Below are 14,962 nucleotides of genomic sequence, written 5' to 3' on the forward strand. Positions count from 1 at the left end.
CCATGCACCAGTTCATGTTTTGCGTGTGCTAACCCAGACACTTTCTACAAGTCTGGGCATGGACATCTGTGCCTGTGGGTGATGTATTAACAATATCCAAAAAGCACTAGCACAGCCAGCTATGGAGCACCACACTATTTTCCCATATTTACATAACAAAGATTTAGTATAAAATGGAAAACATTTCAGGATTAATTTCACGGGCTAAATTACATTGCTGCCAGTCATATAAGGAAATTCTTCAAGATGCCATCCAAGTCTACTTTAGTGTTTCAAATAAAATATGATAATTGATATAACTCCTTTAATCCATTTGAATAGTAAAACCCCTCTAGACATAGATTTGAAAATATTTAGGAAAACCTTAATAAAGGAATTTGCAACTCGTTCAAGTTTAGGGCAAGACAAGTTCCAGGATTACTCTGCCTCACTCAAAAATGTTTGTCCTAACTGAGAACCTCTTACCACTAATTCATGGACAGGGTGGACCATTGACACCGATTTGCCTCCAAGGAAAAAAGGAAGTGAGAAAGTTAACAGCTTTGGGCAAAACCCAATTCACAAATGAAAATATAATTTCTGTCTTCAGTTTTCTGAAGCACTGATGAAGGCAGGTGTCCCTTCAATTGGCTTTAACTATGGATACCAACTGACTTCCCCTTGCAACATCTGTAAAGTATGGTACTAACTCTCTTACACCACAACTATCTCTGCTCTTAAAAAGGCCAATCCATCAGAATATGACCACATTCCCACCCTATGTATTCCACTTCAGATCTCTGCCGCCCGCCTGTTCCTCGGTGACTCCTGGACCGGACCACCGGGGCAGCCTGTTGCTTTCTCTCTCTCCAGTGTCTTCCCGCTCTGTCTGCGGGGCCTTCGGTCTTACTGCCAGCCCGCCCTCCTCGTTGTGCCAGTGCTTCCTGTATCCTCTGGGTCCCACCTCTGCAGCTCTGGTCGGCCCTTCGGTGCGGGCTTGTGTGTCTCTGCCTGCGGTGTCTTCCCGCTCTGTCGTGGGTGTGGACCGCAGTCGCTGCGCCGGCCAGCCTGCCCTCTTCGTCGGGCCTGGGCAGCCAGCATTCTACTGAGGGAGTGGTCTCCGTTCGGTGTGTCTCCGCTGCGGGAATCCTCCGGCTCCGCTGTGTATTTGGACTCCGATCGACTGCCAGCCAGCCTGCCTTCTTCATCTGGCCCAGGCTTCCAGAGTTCTGAGGTGGGTGTCTTCCCGCTCTGCTGCCTGCGGGGCCTTCGGTCTTTCTGCCAGCCCGCCCTCCTCATTGTACCTGGGCTTCCTGTACCCTTTGGGCCCCACCTCTGCGGCTCTGATCGGCCCTCCGGAGCAGGCTTGTGTGTCTCTGCCTGCGGTGTCCTCCCGCTCCGCCGTAGATATGGACCCCGGTCGTCCGCGCCAACCAGCCCGCCCTCTTCATCGGGCCTGGGCACCCAGCGTCCTACTGCGAGAGTGGTCTCCGCTCTGTGTCTCCGCTGCGGGAGTCTTCCCGCTCCGCTGTGTAATTGGACTCCGATCCACTGCACCAGCCAGCCTGCCCTCTTCATCTGGCCCAGGCTTCCAGAGTTCTGAGGTGGGTGCCCACTGTTCCTCAGCCCCCTTCTCCTCGGCCGGGGCTGCCTATGAGTGACAGAGGGAGCTATTCCATCTCGTTCCCCGACCCGCCTTGTCTCTTCGCCTGAACCTCTGCCCTTGCTTAAAGGGGCTTCCAGCCTGCTAGCCCCCTTCTCCTCGGCCGGGGCTGCCTATGAGTGATGGAGGGTGCTATTCCATCTCGCTCCCCGACCCACCTGGTCTCTTCGCCTGAGCCTCTGCCCTCGCTAACAGGGGCTTCCAGCCTGCCACGGCGGTGATCCCAGTCACCTGTGTCAACCTGGGGTTCTGCCTGCCCTCCGCTGCGGATCCAGTGTGCAGGCACTCTGTGGTGAGAAGGGTCGCTTTCTCCTTCCTTCCTGTCTGAGTCCCCGCAGCTGAGCTGCTACCTACTTGAGGGCCTTGTACTTACTGCATATTCCGGCCACCCACCACCACGGACCAAGTCTGACTTTTTGCAGTGGGTGGGATCGCCTCTTCCTCCCTCATCCTGCCTGGCCTTTGCAGCTGCTCCACTGACAACCTGTTAAGCCCCGGAGGGCTCCACTTCATCTGAGCCCAGCAAGACCCCCCAGACTCCTTCACCAGTCCCTCCTGCACTTCACCTGCCCTCCTTAACTTCACAGACCAGGTCGCCCATTCCACTTAGGGCCCCCTGTCTGCCGTACCCTGCCCTGCCCTCCTGTGCTGCCTCAGCACTCTGGCCTTCTGTGTCCACCTGTCGGAACACCTTTACCATTTGGGCCCCCGTCAGCTTTACCCACCCCTGCCCCCTGAGCTGCCTCTGCACTCTACTATCCTGTGTCCACTAACACTCCTCGCACGGGGGCATTTATCGGCATTTCTGCCTCCAGAATCCCGTGTCCCTGATACCTCCAGGCCTCCTCTACAGCCTGCCAACAGTCCACAGTTTCACTGTCCCCCCGCCTTCTCCACTGATCCTCTATTCCCCTCTGTTCCTCCAGTCCTCCTCAACAACAGGATCTCTGGTCCTCCGTCGACTGGCCTCTGTCAGGGACAGGGCTGTCTGGACAGGGCTACCCAGCCCTGCCCCCTGAGCTGCTTCTGCACTCTGGTCCTCAGTGTCCACTTGCACTCCTCAGACGAGGGCTTCCATCGGCAAACCCGCCTCCAGTATCCCTGGTCCCTGCAACCTCCAGGTCTTCTCCACTGCCCGCCATCAGCCCACAATATCACTGTCCCCCCTCGTCCACTGATCTTCTGTTCCTTCAGTCCTCATCTTCAGGATGTCTGGTCCGCTGTGTCTCTGCCCCCCCCCCCTCCTCCTTAGGCCTGGACCTCCACTGACCCGTCCCCATCCGGATCCCTGATCCCCGTTACTACCAGGCCTCCTCTACCAGCCCACCGGTCTTCTACACTCTCCCCCCCCTCCACAGGCCAGAGGGCATCGACCAGTTCCTCCTTCCAGGTCCCGTGCTCAGCCTCCCCTACCTCCTTACCCATCACCTCTCCTCTCTTTTTTCCCTCTGTAATGCACCCTGCCATATCCCTTTCCCTCAGCCCTCATCCCTCATCTCCATTCCCCTCACCTCCTTCCCTCACCCCGCCTTCCCCTTCCTGTCCTACTCCCCTTCTCCTTCCTCCTCATGTCCATTCCCTTCCATTATCCTGGCCTCCACTCTACCCATTCTCCACATACCCCCTCTCTCCGCCCTAATCTTCTATACCCCCCCCCCCCCCTCTGTTCAACCCTCCAGCCTCATGAACATTGCTCTTTGGAACGCCAGATCCCTCTGCAATAAAACCGCAGCAGTTTTAGACATGTTCTTTCGTCTCAACCTTCATTTCCCATGTCCAACTGAGACCTGGATCCCTCCTCACAACACCACTGTCCCTGCTTCCCTCTCCACCACTTCCTCCTCCTTTTCTAATATCTCGCACCCTTCTGGCCGTGGCAGAGGTATTGGCCTCCTCTTCCATCCTAAATACCTTCCCTCTTCCTCCCCCCCATCTCTTCCGTCTTTCCCTTCCTTTGAATTCCTTTACAAATCCTTTTCCTCTCCTCACCCCATCTCCTTTCTAATCATTTACCGTCCCCCTGGCCCTCTTTCTTCCTTCTATGACGACCTCGATCATCTCCTTTCTCTCATCTCTCCCTCTCCTCTTACTGTACTTGGCAACTTTAATCTTCACCTCCCTTCTCTCCCTCAATCCTCTCCCCTTTCATCCATCCTTGACTCCTACCTCCTTTCCCCTCTTCCTTCTTCTCCCACTCACTCCTCTGGCTCTACTCTTGACCTTATCTTCAACTCTTCCTGACCCTCTTCCACGGTCTCCACACTTCCAATCTATCTCTCCAATCATGCTTTACTCTCCTTCTCACTTACTCCCCTCCCCAACCCTTCTTCTAAGCCTTCCCCCTCCATCTTTTTACGACGCGACCTTCGCAATTTCGATCCCTCCCTTTTTCACGATACTTGCTCTTCCTCCCTCCCCTCTCTCCAAGATTTCTCTTCACTATCGGCCAATGATGCACTTTCTACTCTCTCCTCCTCTATCTCCTCCTCTCTTGATCTACTTCACCCCTTTTCCTTCTTCCGTCCAACCCGGAAACCCTCTCAACCTTGGCTCTCTCCTCAACTTCTCTCCATGCGGCGTCTCCTCCGACATCTTGACAGACTCTGGCTCAAATCTCCTTCGCTTTCCAACCAAACCTCATATTTCTCTTACCACTCTCTTTATGACTCTTGCCTCTCCTCAGCTAAACGCTCCTACTACTCCAACCTTCTCCAATCCCAAGCCTCCCACCCTCGCCGCATCTTCCAAACTCGCTCTCGTCTTCTCTCTCCTCACACCCCTGATCCCTCAACCTCTTCCACCCTTTCTCCCTCTGACTTTGCAAACTTCTCTTCCAAGATCCTTGCCCTTTGGCAAAAAATATATTCCTCCTCTTATTCTACCCCTCCCCCTTCTCCCTTCTCCCCCTCTACCTGCATGACTGACTTCTCCCCTGTCTCCCCTTCTGATGTTTCCATCATCCTCTCCAAAGCCCACCCCTCGTCCGCTCCTACTGACCCTTTCCCTTCCTTCCTTATACCCAAGATCTACCCTCTTCTTATTCCTTACTTAACTTCTTTCTTCAACACTTGCCTTTCCTCTGCTATCTTCCCCTCTGCTTTCAAACATGCCACTATCATTCCTATTCTGAACAAACCTTCTGCTGACCCCCTACTCACCTCCAACTTCCGTCCTATCTCACTTCTCCAATTCCTCTCTATACTTTTTGAGCGTCTGGCCTACTCGGCACTCTCAACCTTTGTCACTAATCTCGCTCTACTTCCTCCCTCTCAATCTGGCTTCCGTCCTAAACACTCTCCTGAAACTGCCCTCACTTACATCCTTAACTCGCTCCTCTCAGCACGACGCTAAGCAATCCTCTGTCCTTATTCTTGTAGACCTCCCTGCTGCCTTCGACACTGTCAATCACCCCCTTCTTCTCAACACTCTTTCTTCCTTTGGATTCAAAGGCTCTGTTCTTAACTGGCTTTCCTCTTACCTCTCCCTCCTGCTCTTTTACTGTTTACTGGGGAGGCTGCTCCTCTCCTACCCAACCTCTGGTATACGGGGTACCCCAAGGTTCAGGTACTTGGCCCTTTCCTTTTCTCACTCTATACCTCCCTCCTTGCCCCAGTTATCTCATTTGGCATTTCTCACCATTTCTACACCGATGATACTCAACTCTTCCTCTCCTTCTCTTCCTTCTCTACTGACCTCCACCTTAAATTCTCCTCCTGCCTTACTGCAAAAAAAATTGGATGTCTTCTCGCTTCCTTTCCCTTAACACTGATAAAACTGAAGTAGTTTTCTTCCCCTCCAACTCTCTTCCCCCTCCCTCTCCTCCTCCTTTCATTAATTTCCCGCCTTCTAATCTCCCCATCTCTGACCACGCTCGCAACCGAGGTTTTCACTTTGACTCCTCTCACCTTTTCCCATCACATTTCTCTCATCTCGAGCCTGTCACTTCCATCTCTTTAATATTTGCAAAGTCCGCCCCTCCCTCACTTTCCATGCTACCAAACTCTTATTCTCCTCCCTCATCTTCTCTCGCCTCTTCTACTGCTTCTCCTTACTCTTTGGACTACCTACTTCACTTCTCGCCCCCCCTTAAATCTATCTACCACTCTGCCGTCCGCACCCTCTGTCTCCTCTCCCCCCGTGACTCCATCTCTGCTTCCCTTTCCTCCCTTGGCTGGCTTCCCTTTCACTCCCAACTTAAATTTCAATTTCTCTGCCTAGTCTTTAAATCTCTCCACGGTCTTGCTCCCCCTTATCTCTTCTCCCTCCCCTCATTCTACACCCCCTCCCGCCCCATTCGCTCTGCTGACCACTTCCTTCTTACTGTTCCTCCTTCCCCTTGTGCCACATCCCGTTTCCGCTCCTTCCATCTCCTAGCCCCTCTATAATGGAACTCCTTACCTCTAACACTCCACTCTATCTCTACCTTTTCCACATTCCGAACTTCCCTCAAATCTCTCGTTCTCCATTCCCTGCCGTGAATCCCCTTCCCCCTTCCTGCTCCCCTCCCACCTTGCCTTATCTCCTTGATCATCTCCCTCTACCCCCGCCCTCTCCTCTTCTTCCCCTCTCCCCTCCCTCTCACTTCTACTGCACTACTCTTCTCCTATCCAGTTAATTGCTATACTTATTGTTTTGTTGATCTGATTCTCTATTGTAAATTGCTTCTACCATTACTCTTATAAAGTTATTGTCATATGTATCCTGTGGTGTAAAGCGTTATATAAACAAAAATAAATACAAATACAAATAAAAGTGGCAACAAAAAAGCAATACAACCATCAATCAAGGATTTTCGAAGGAACATGCCCGCTAATATGGTGGATTCTAGGAAGAAAGTGAGACCTCCTCCACCTGAGGAAATGGTAATTTCGAGCAGTAACAATCCAGGCACAATTGATTCTCAATACTCCTTTACAATTGATAATGGTGGTTCATTGTTGAAAATGTGTCTAGACTTCAGGCATAAATAGCTGGTTCCTGAAAGAGAGGACTTTAATAATACAATAGGCATAAATGTATCTGCAAGTGCCGATTTGGAAGCCTTCAATTCTACCATAGCGGCCCCTAGTGAAGAGACCTTTTTTTGTGATGAACTATCAGACATAAGCAGTGAATCATATGCATCTGTATTACCTCCTATAAGCTAATCCACTGATGCAATTCTAGTGAAAATGGAGGCAGTATTTGTGTTCTGTTCCAACTTAGCAGCCGAGCAACAAGAACTCAAAAGGCATAATTGCTAAAGTGGTGGACATGATTCTAGAAAAAAGCGCCAAACCAAATATTGAACCTGAATCAACAAGGGAGTATTGATTTAATCTGATTTATATTCTGACGATGAGGGTGAAGGCAACCATTTACGTAAGAAGACCATGAGTAGAAGTTTGTTGACTAAAACAGCTACTGCCTCGCAACAAAACGCCTCGGAGATGTATAGCATCACTCCAGGGTGATTCACTATCAATGGTAGCGGCAACTGAAGAAGAATCCATAGAGGTGCTCTGTAATGAGATCTCCTTGATGAGAAGTCAGCGAAAAAAAACATCCGTAAAAACAAATGCTACGAAGATTTACAAGTCTTTTGGAACTAAGAATACTCTGTCAAGGGCAAAGGCGGCTCTGGCCCCCCTGAGCAATAATTTTGTCATAACCAGAAATAGAGGAAATGGAAACATTAAACAAGTACAATTGAGAGGTCCTCTGGATAGATGGTTAGGGCAAATGTCGAGGGATCAGGATATAGTCTGTGAGAATGACGAGTCTAACAGTCGTGCCACAATATTGCATCAGAGGGGGGAGAATGCTAGTAGTTCAAAGACAAACGAACAATATTGCTTTACGACAATCACAACTGCGCTACATCGATGACAATGCAAAAGAAAGAAGCAGCAAAAATTATCCTCATACCTATTTTGACCCTAGATTGTTGCCTGGTTTGAACAATATGGTAAAATTAGAGAAATTATTACCTGATAAACATAGTCCATTCCTTAATAGATCTTGTCTGTTGACATTGTGGAAGAAAATTCCTTGGCTATCCGCAATTGGGAACAATGACTTAGTGCAAGTTGAACTGCCAAAACGGTCTAGCACTACCAACTGGGCATTAATTGAGCTGTCCTCACCGGCAATCACCTCATTGAGATGTACCCATGCAGAATCACTCTTGGCTATGGGATGTAAACTAACCGTGTGTAACACCAACCCCACAGATGTGAACCATGTGCAGAAGCAAAGCTATATGGAGCATTTTCCAAAGATCCGTATGGGATTTAGCGACACAATCCTGAGGAAAGTGCCAACAAGACTAATATTACCCAATCAGGCAGAAAATATTCAAGCTGCTGAGTTGGAACACTCGTGGTTTTAAGTTTCCTGGGTTTGAAGGCCAGAAGGAGCATTTTAAAAAAAAATTGAATATTTTATTTCTCCAGGAGTCCTAGTTGTGTGAACTGTTAATTGTTGATGGCTTTAGAATGATCCAGCAAATGGCCGGGAAAGGGCCCATGGGAAGACCCTCTGTAATGCTTACCTGGATTCCTCAGAAGCGTAATGATCTTGAGCATGTTGATCTGCTACATTGAAGCCTTTAGATGCTTTTCCTGTTAAGACATATAGATAAATATAATAGGGGTATTGTAAGTGTAAAGTGTGGTTATAACTAATGAGAGTTTTTGACTAACTTCACCCAGAAATTAACTCCCTTCTGTATCCGAGACCAGACACCCTCCTCACCCGTGTTTTATATTTATGGAGCTCTCCATCCTGCTGTCTAACAGGGGTGTGTTGAAATTGTGGTTCTGAAGATTGGAGTGCTGTAGAACTCTGGAAGACTTTGAAGGGAAGTGTCTTTAAAGTAATGAATCTTGACAGAAAAAGCAAATGAGGATAACTGTTGTCTTTCTGATTTAAAAAAAGTTTTCTATGTTTGAGAGTTCTCTCATTCAAACTATTTAATTCTTCTTTCTTTTTACAGTTTCTTGGAGGAAGAAGAGCTTGCTGAAAGTTTGAGGCGTAAGGAGAAGATTATGGACATCTTACTTCTTATGGAGAGTTGGCACAAGTGCTACTGATGAAGCTAAAATACGAGATTTTATTATCCAGGAAGGATCTTTGGTTGCGGAATGGTTGCGCGCGCAATTGGGAAGAGAAAACGTTGAGCATCGCTAGTTCGTCTCATCTTAAAATGCTGCAACCTCCTACTTTGAAGGAACAAATTACTTACCTGTAACTGTTTTTCTCCAGCATGGGTCTGGCTTGGATTCACATGCACATGATTATTCCCTGTCGTCAGGCTGGGAATCCTCGGTAAAGAAAAAAAATCAGTTTCGGAACTGTCTTTCTACTAGTTACCAATCACTGGTCTCTAGGTCATACTGCCCCCAGCCAATGACTGCCCTCTACCTAAGCCCCTCACCTGCCAGCCATCTTCAGATTTGGTAGCACGTAAAGTGGCAGTAGGACCAAGAGAAGAGCCGCAGAGGGGTAGGCGGGAGGGTTCGCATGTGAATCCATGCCAGACCCATGCTGGGGAACAACAGTTACAGGTAAGTAACTTGTTCCTTCTCCAGCATGGGGTCTGGCATGGATTCACATGCTCATGAATACAAGAATACATAGCAGTACACACATGCACAACCACGGGAGGTGGCAAGGCTCAACATTAAGCATCTCTTACCTCCTCACCAGGCTCACCTTCAAGCGAACAGGTTGCACAGCACTGCCTGGCCGACTCTGGACTCCTCCCTGGAATCCCGGTTGACGCAGTGAAATCTCGTGAAGGTGTGTGTCGACCTCCACGTAGCAGCCCTGCAGATCTCCAGCAGGGGCACACCAGACAGGAATGCCGTGGTAGCAGCGATCGCTCTGGTTGAGTGGGCTCTCAGACGGCCGGGCAAGGGTCGGTTTGCCAACCGGTGACAGTGCATGATGCAGCCGGAGAGCCATCTGGAAATGGAAGCCTTCAAGAGGGCCTTCCCTTGGTTCACAGGTCCAAAGTTCACAAACAGCTGCGATGTCTTCCGAAAACCTTATGCGGTCCACATAGAACTTCAGCACTCTAGCCACATCCAGCGAGTGCAAAGTCCTCTCAGCCGGCGACGAAGGAGACGGGAAGAAAACAGGTAACATTAATGGCTCATTGAGATGGAAGTCCGACGGCACCTTGGGTATGAAGGAGGGGTGCGTCCTCAGCACCACCCTCGTCTCGTGGAGTGTCGGGTATGGAGGTTTACAGGAGAGGGCCTGGATCTCTCCCACTCGTCGTGCAGAGGTGATGGCCACAAGAAACGCTGTTTTCCACAACAGGAACTTCAACGGTGCCGAATGCAGCAGCTCGAAATGGAGCCCCATGAGCCTGGCCAGCACCACGTTGAGCTCCCATGCCGGGGACGGAGCCTTCACCGGCGGGAACGATCGGAACAGTCCTTTCATGAACTCCTTCACCAGGCAATGAGACCATAAAGATGACCGTGCTGGAGTTCTGGTGTAGCGAGAGATAGCCGCCAGATGGATCTTGATGGAGGCATGTGCCAGCCCCGCCTTGGCCAGCAATAGCAAGTACAGCAGCACTTGAGGGGCCGTAGTCCGCAGAGGGTTAATCTTCTGTGCACGGCACCAGACAGAGAACCTCTTCCATTTGTGTCCATAACACTTGAGTGGAGGACGCCCTGGCCTTTGCAAGGACCTCCTTGCAGTACGCCGGGATATCGTACCCTCCAAACTCTAGTGCTGCAGGAGCCAGGCCTGCAGGTTCAGCGATCCTGGGTCGTGATGGAGGATGGCGCTTCCTTCCCTGGCAAGAAGATCTGCGTCCGTCGGTAGTTTGACCGGGGTGACGCTGACAAGTCCAGAAGGTCCGGGAACCAGATCTGCATCGGCCACGCCAGTGCAACGGGGATCATCCTGCACCGGGACCGTCTGAGTACTGATGAGTCGCAGCAGCAAACGCAACGGAGGCAACGCATACATGATTAGGCCGTCCCAGGGGAATGAGAAGGCATTGTCCATGCTCCCCGGCTGGGGAAACCTGCTGGCAAACCTCCGGCACTTGGCGTTCGTCGCCGTCGCAAATAGGTCAATCTGGGGATTGCCCCATAGTCGGAATAGGAGATCCACTTGATCCTGCCGCAGCTCCCACTCGTGGCACGAGCGCAGCTCCTTGCTGAGTAAGTCGGCAATGGTGTTCTTGATTCCTGCCAGATGGAAGGGTACCAGGAACATCCCTTGGGCGACGACCCAGTGCCACAGATCCTGCGCTTCCTTGGATAGGGCTGGGGATCTGGTGCCCCCCTGCTTCAGGATGTAGAACATCGTGGTGGTGTTGTCAGTGAAGACCCTTACCATTTTGCCCTTGAGGGATGGAAGGAACGACCCGAGGGCCCAGAACACGGCTCAGAGCTCCAGGACATTGATGTGTAGTGACCTCTCCTCCGGGAGCCAAAGACCTCTTGCGTGGAGATCTCCGGTGTGCGCTCCCCATCCCTCCAGGGAGGCGTCCGTCGTCACAGTTTCCTGATGTGCCGGGGTCTGGAAGTCTATGCCCACCGCTAGATGCGCACAGGTGCCCCACCACCGGATCGCTTGGCGGAAAGTCTCGTTGAGTGAGATCCTGTCTTCGATGCTGCCCGCTGCTTGCATCCAACGGGCATCGAGCAACTCCTGCAGTGGTCGCAACTCCTGCATAGGCGCACGAGGTAGATGTACGAGGAAATCATGCAGAGTAGGGACTTGATGGAGCTCACCCTGGCCACGTCCATGGTCAACAGCCGTTGTATCTTGCCCAGGATGGCCTTCGTCCTTTCCTCCGACGGCGAAGCCAATCGCGCCTCTGTGTCGAGTCTGGCTCCCAGGAACAGAGCGTCTTGCGACAGTACCAAGTGGGATTTCGCGAAGTTGATAGAGAATCCCAGGTCCGTCAGCAGTTGGACGGTCTTCGCTGTGTGATCGACGGCGAGTTCCCTTGACTTTGCTCAGATGAGCCAATCGTCAGGTAGGGGTAGACGTGGATCCCCTGCAGGCGCAGCCATGCCGCCACTGGTGCCAGGCACCTGGTGAACACCCTGGGTGCCGACTTCAATCAGAAGGTAAAGGCCCGTTGAAGGGCATGTACAGAACCCTGGTCTGCATGTCCTGGCGGAAATCAGTGGCCTTGAGCCAACCGCGTCGGCACAGGCAAACGCCGTTGCCCATCTGGCGAAAGCCTGTGTCGGCGATGTCCGTGGCCACCGTAATGGCGTGGTCCGAAGCCACCTCACCTTCCTGTAGGATTTCCAGGGGCTCAGCCTCTTGTCGTCCGGGAAGAAGTCCAGGAGGGGAGCGATCTTGAACCACAGCTCCCTGTTGTAGCGCACCACAATCGCGAGGGCATTGGCCACCTTAATAGTCGTCACCGCCGACGAGATGACCTGTCGTCCAGCTTCTTCCCCTCGCCGTCCGGGGGGACGTGAAATTTCAGGCCGTCGCCCCTGCCGATTTCTTCTTGGCCACTGCAGAGACCACGGAATACGAGGACGGCTGTGCTCTGAGGCACATAGGGACGGAGTCCAGCACCTGGTACTTCTCGTACCGGTCTCTCTTAGCAGGAGCCGTGGACGGGTTCTTCAGGAGTGCCAGCCCCTCGGAGCGTGCCTAAGGCCTTCACCTTGGGGGCAGGACCGCCGCCTCGTTCCCCCTCGGCTGTCTCCATCAGGATCGACCGGGGCTTCTCCCGAAGCTTACCTGGGTTCTCTGACTTTCTCTTCACCAAGCCAGAGTGTTGGCTCGTGGTTGATGGCGTCGGTGATAATGCGCGCTGCCTGCCAGCCGAGGAGCCCGACCTATGGGCGCTCCCGGTGCCCGCGCACTCGCGGTGCTTTGCCTTTTGTTGGGCCCCCGTCACCGGAGCGCCCTCAAAAGATCTTAGAAGACCGCTCTGACTTCTTTTTCTCACCCGCCGCTGGGCTCTTCCCCTCCAGCCAGTTGGTGAGTCGAGTACGACGATCCTTAATTGTCCATTCGGACATGTTCTTACAAAACGCACAGTCCTTCTCCACATGAGATCTGTCGTCGTGAAGGCAGTAGAGGCACCGAGAATGCTCATCCTCCTTAAAGACTTTCTGTAGTCCGCATCCAGGGCAGCTTCTGAACAGCTTGGGTCCAGCAGGCGTCATGCTTCCTTTGTCCTGGGCCATGAGCATGCGGGGTAGGCCTCAAAGATCTTCTGGAATCCTCCGAGAAGTGGAAAACTCGATGAAAAGATGCCCTTGAGGGGCGTAGAAAATTCCAAAAACGGATCCCTGTTGATTGGAAGTAGAATCGGTGGAGCTTGAGGCTCGATTGACCGAAAAGAGTGCATGAGTTTCTTCATGGTTTATCAGAAGGGGATAGTGCTGCCTACCTGTCTCCCTATATCTTCAATGACTTTTTCGACAAATGCAAGAAAACACAAATTGTGACTAATCATGGTGGATGGGGAGGAGCCCATCCATATGATATAATCAAAGAAAGTACTGAGACATGAAATTCGGAAATTGAAAGGGAATAATGAGAATGTGCAATCCAATATAACCGGTATTAAGCTCCTCGGGAAGCAATTTAAAAACTGGCTGAGAAGCTATAAAGCGCTTGTAGCCCAGAAAGAGGGTTGGCAGATGTTAGAAACACCAAAAAGGACTCCAGAAATGTCTGGGACTGATAAACTCAATACAAAATTCGCAGAGTTGCCTGCAGAGTAATCCGATTGTTGAGAGTGAATAGATTCACCATTTTGGCAAGGTGTATAAACAACCAGAGACTTTGATAAAGAGCGCTATGTCTGGCTATGAGTGGAAATTACATGTTGGAAGATATTGAGACTCTGATTAAGAAGGCCTCTAAGTCTGGAGCAGTGAGAACAAATGGCCCATCAAATGCACTATTCAAACTGGCCCCAGTTATGTGGGCTAAAATTCTATATGATCTATTTGTAAATGTGATGAGGGATTTACCAGGTTACTCACCGTAGTGACCACCTTACTCCTAGTCCATAGTCCCCTTTCCTCCATACTTATGGGACATCTTTCCGTCGTGTGGGACGGGACCGGAGCACTTTGTAAAAAGCATCCAACATTTTTCCAAAAATGTGTCCTTCCTCTCTTTCCTGCGCGGGGCCCGGCGCGCGGCCGTAACTCCGCCCCGCGCATCGACCATCAGTCCTTTTCTCTCGCCAGGTCAGAGATCTATTACCAATAACAGAGGAACCTTATTAGAGGGGACAGCGGTGTGCGTATGGAGGAAAGGGGACTATGGACTAGGAGTAAGGTGGTCACTACGGTGAGTAACCTGGTAATACTCCTATGTCCCGTCCCTTTCCTCCATACTTATGAGAGATGCACAAGCACTCCTATCAGGAACTACAGGTGGATGGAAATGCTCCTTACTGAAAAAGGTTCTTCAGCACAGCCTGACCAAACTGAGCATCAGCTCTTGAGCTCATGTCAAGACAATAATGCTTACAAAAAGCAGACGGGGAGGCCCAAGTAGCTGCCCTAGCGATGGACTCCCAGGGGACATATTTCTGAAAAGCAACCGCGGCTGCCTTGCCCCGCACCAGGTGTGCGTGAATACCCTTAGGAGGTTTCAGCCCTTGGACGGTGAAACACTCCGTAATGCAGGCGGTGATCCACCGAGAAATAGTCGCCTTAGATGCCTGCTTACCCTGAGGGTTACCAAAAGTCAAAAACAGTTGAGAACTCCTAAGCTGGGAAGTTCTGTCCAGATAGAATTTACGAGCCCTTCTGACATCGAGACAATGCAAAACCCTTTCTGCCTCTGAGGTAGGGTTCGGAAAAAAGACCGGCAGGGAGATCGACTGATTCAGATGTAATTCAGTTACCACCTTCGGCAGGAAAGCAGGATTCGTCCGTCGGACTACCTTATCTTTGTGAAAGCCAAAAAGGGATGCTCCACCGACAAGGCCTGGAGCTCACTCACCCGCCTCGCTGACATAACAGCGACCAAAAAGGACACTTTCCAGGATAGGTACTTGAGGTCCACCGTGGCCATTGGTACAAAAGGCTTATGGCACAACGCTGTCAGGACTACATTTAGATCCCACGGCGGGTGCGGACTACGAATTGGAGGGTAAAGGCGTGTCAAGCCTGCAAAATGCCTCTTAACCACTGGATTACACAGCGAGTAAGAACATTGGTCCATAGAAAGATAAGCGGAGACCTCTGAAAGGTAAGTTCTGCATGACAGAACGTGAACACCTGACTTTGCTAGGAAGGATACGAAGGACAGCACTGTGTCAATCGTAGCCCCCCTTTGGTCCAACTATTTTTCCAAACACAATTGACAGAA

The 14,962-nt window shown here is 51.1% G+C and overlaps 1 protein-coding gene across 3 annotated transcripts in view; it reads right to left on the minus strand.

Annotated features, from left to right (window-relative positions):
• Window positions 1-14,962, minus strand: part of KANK1 (KN motif and ankyrin repeat domains 1) — a 1,603,545-nt gene that overhangs the window by 929,937 nt on the left and 658,646 nt on the right. The window lies entirely within an intron of this gene.

The sequence above is a fragment of the Ambystoma mexicanum genome, chromosome 6p (genome assembly GCF_040938575.1).
Source record: "Ambystoma mexicanum isolate Mex_15411 chromosome 6p, UKY_AmexF1_1, whole genome shotgun sequence".
NCBI classification, from domain to species: domain Eukaryota; kingdom Metazoa; phylum Chordata; class Amphibia; order Caudata; family Ambystomatidae; genus Ambystoma; species Ambystoma mexicanum.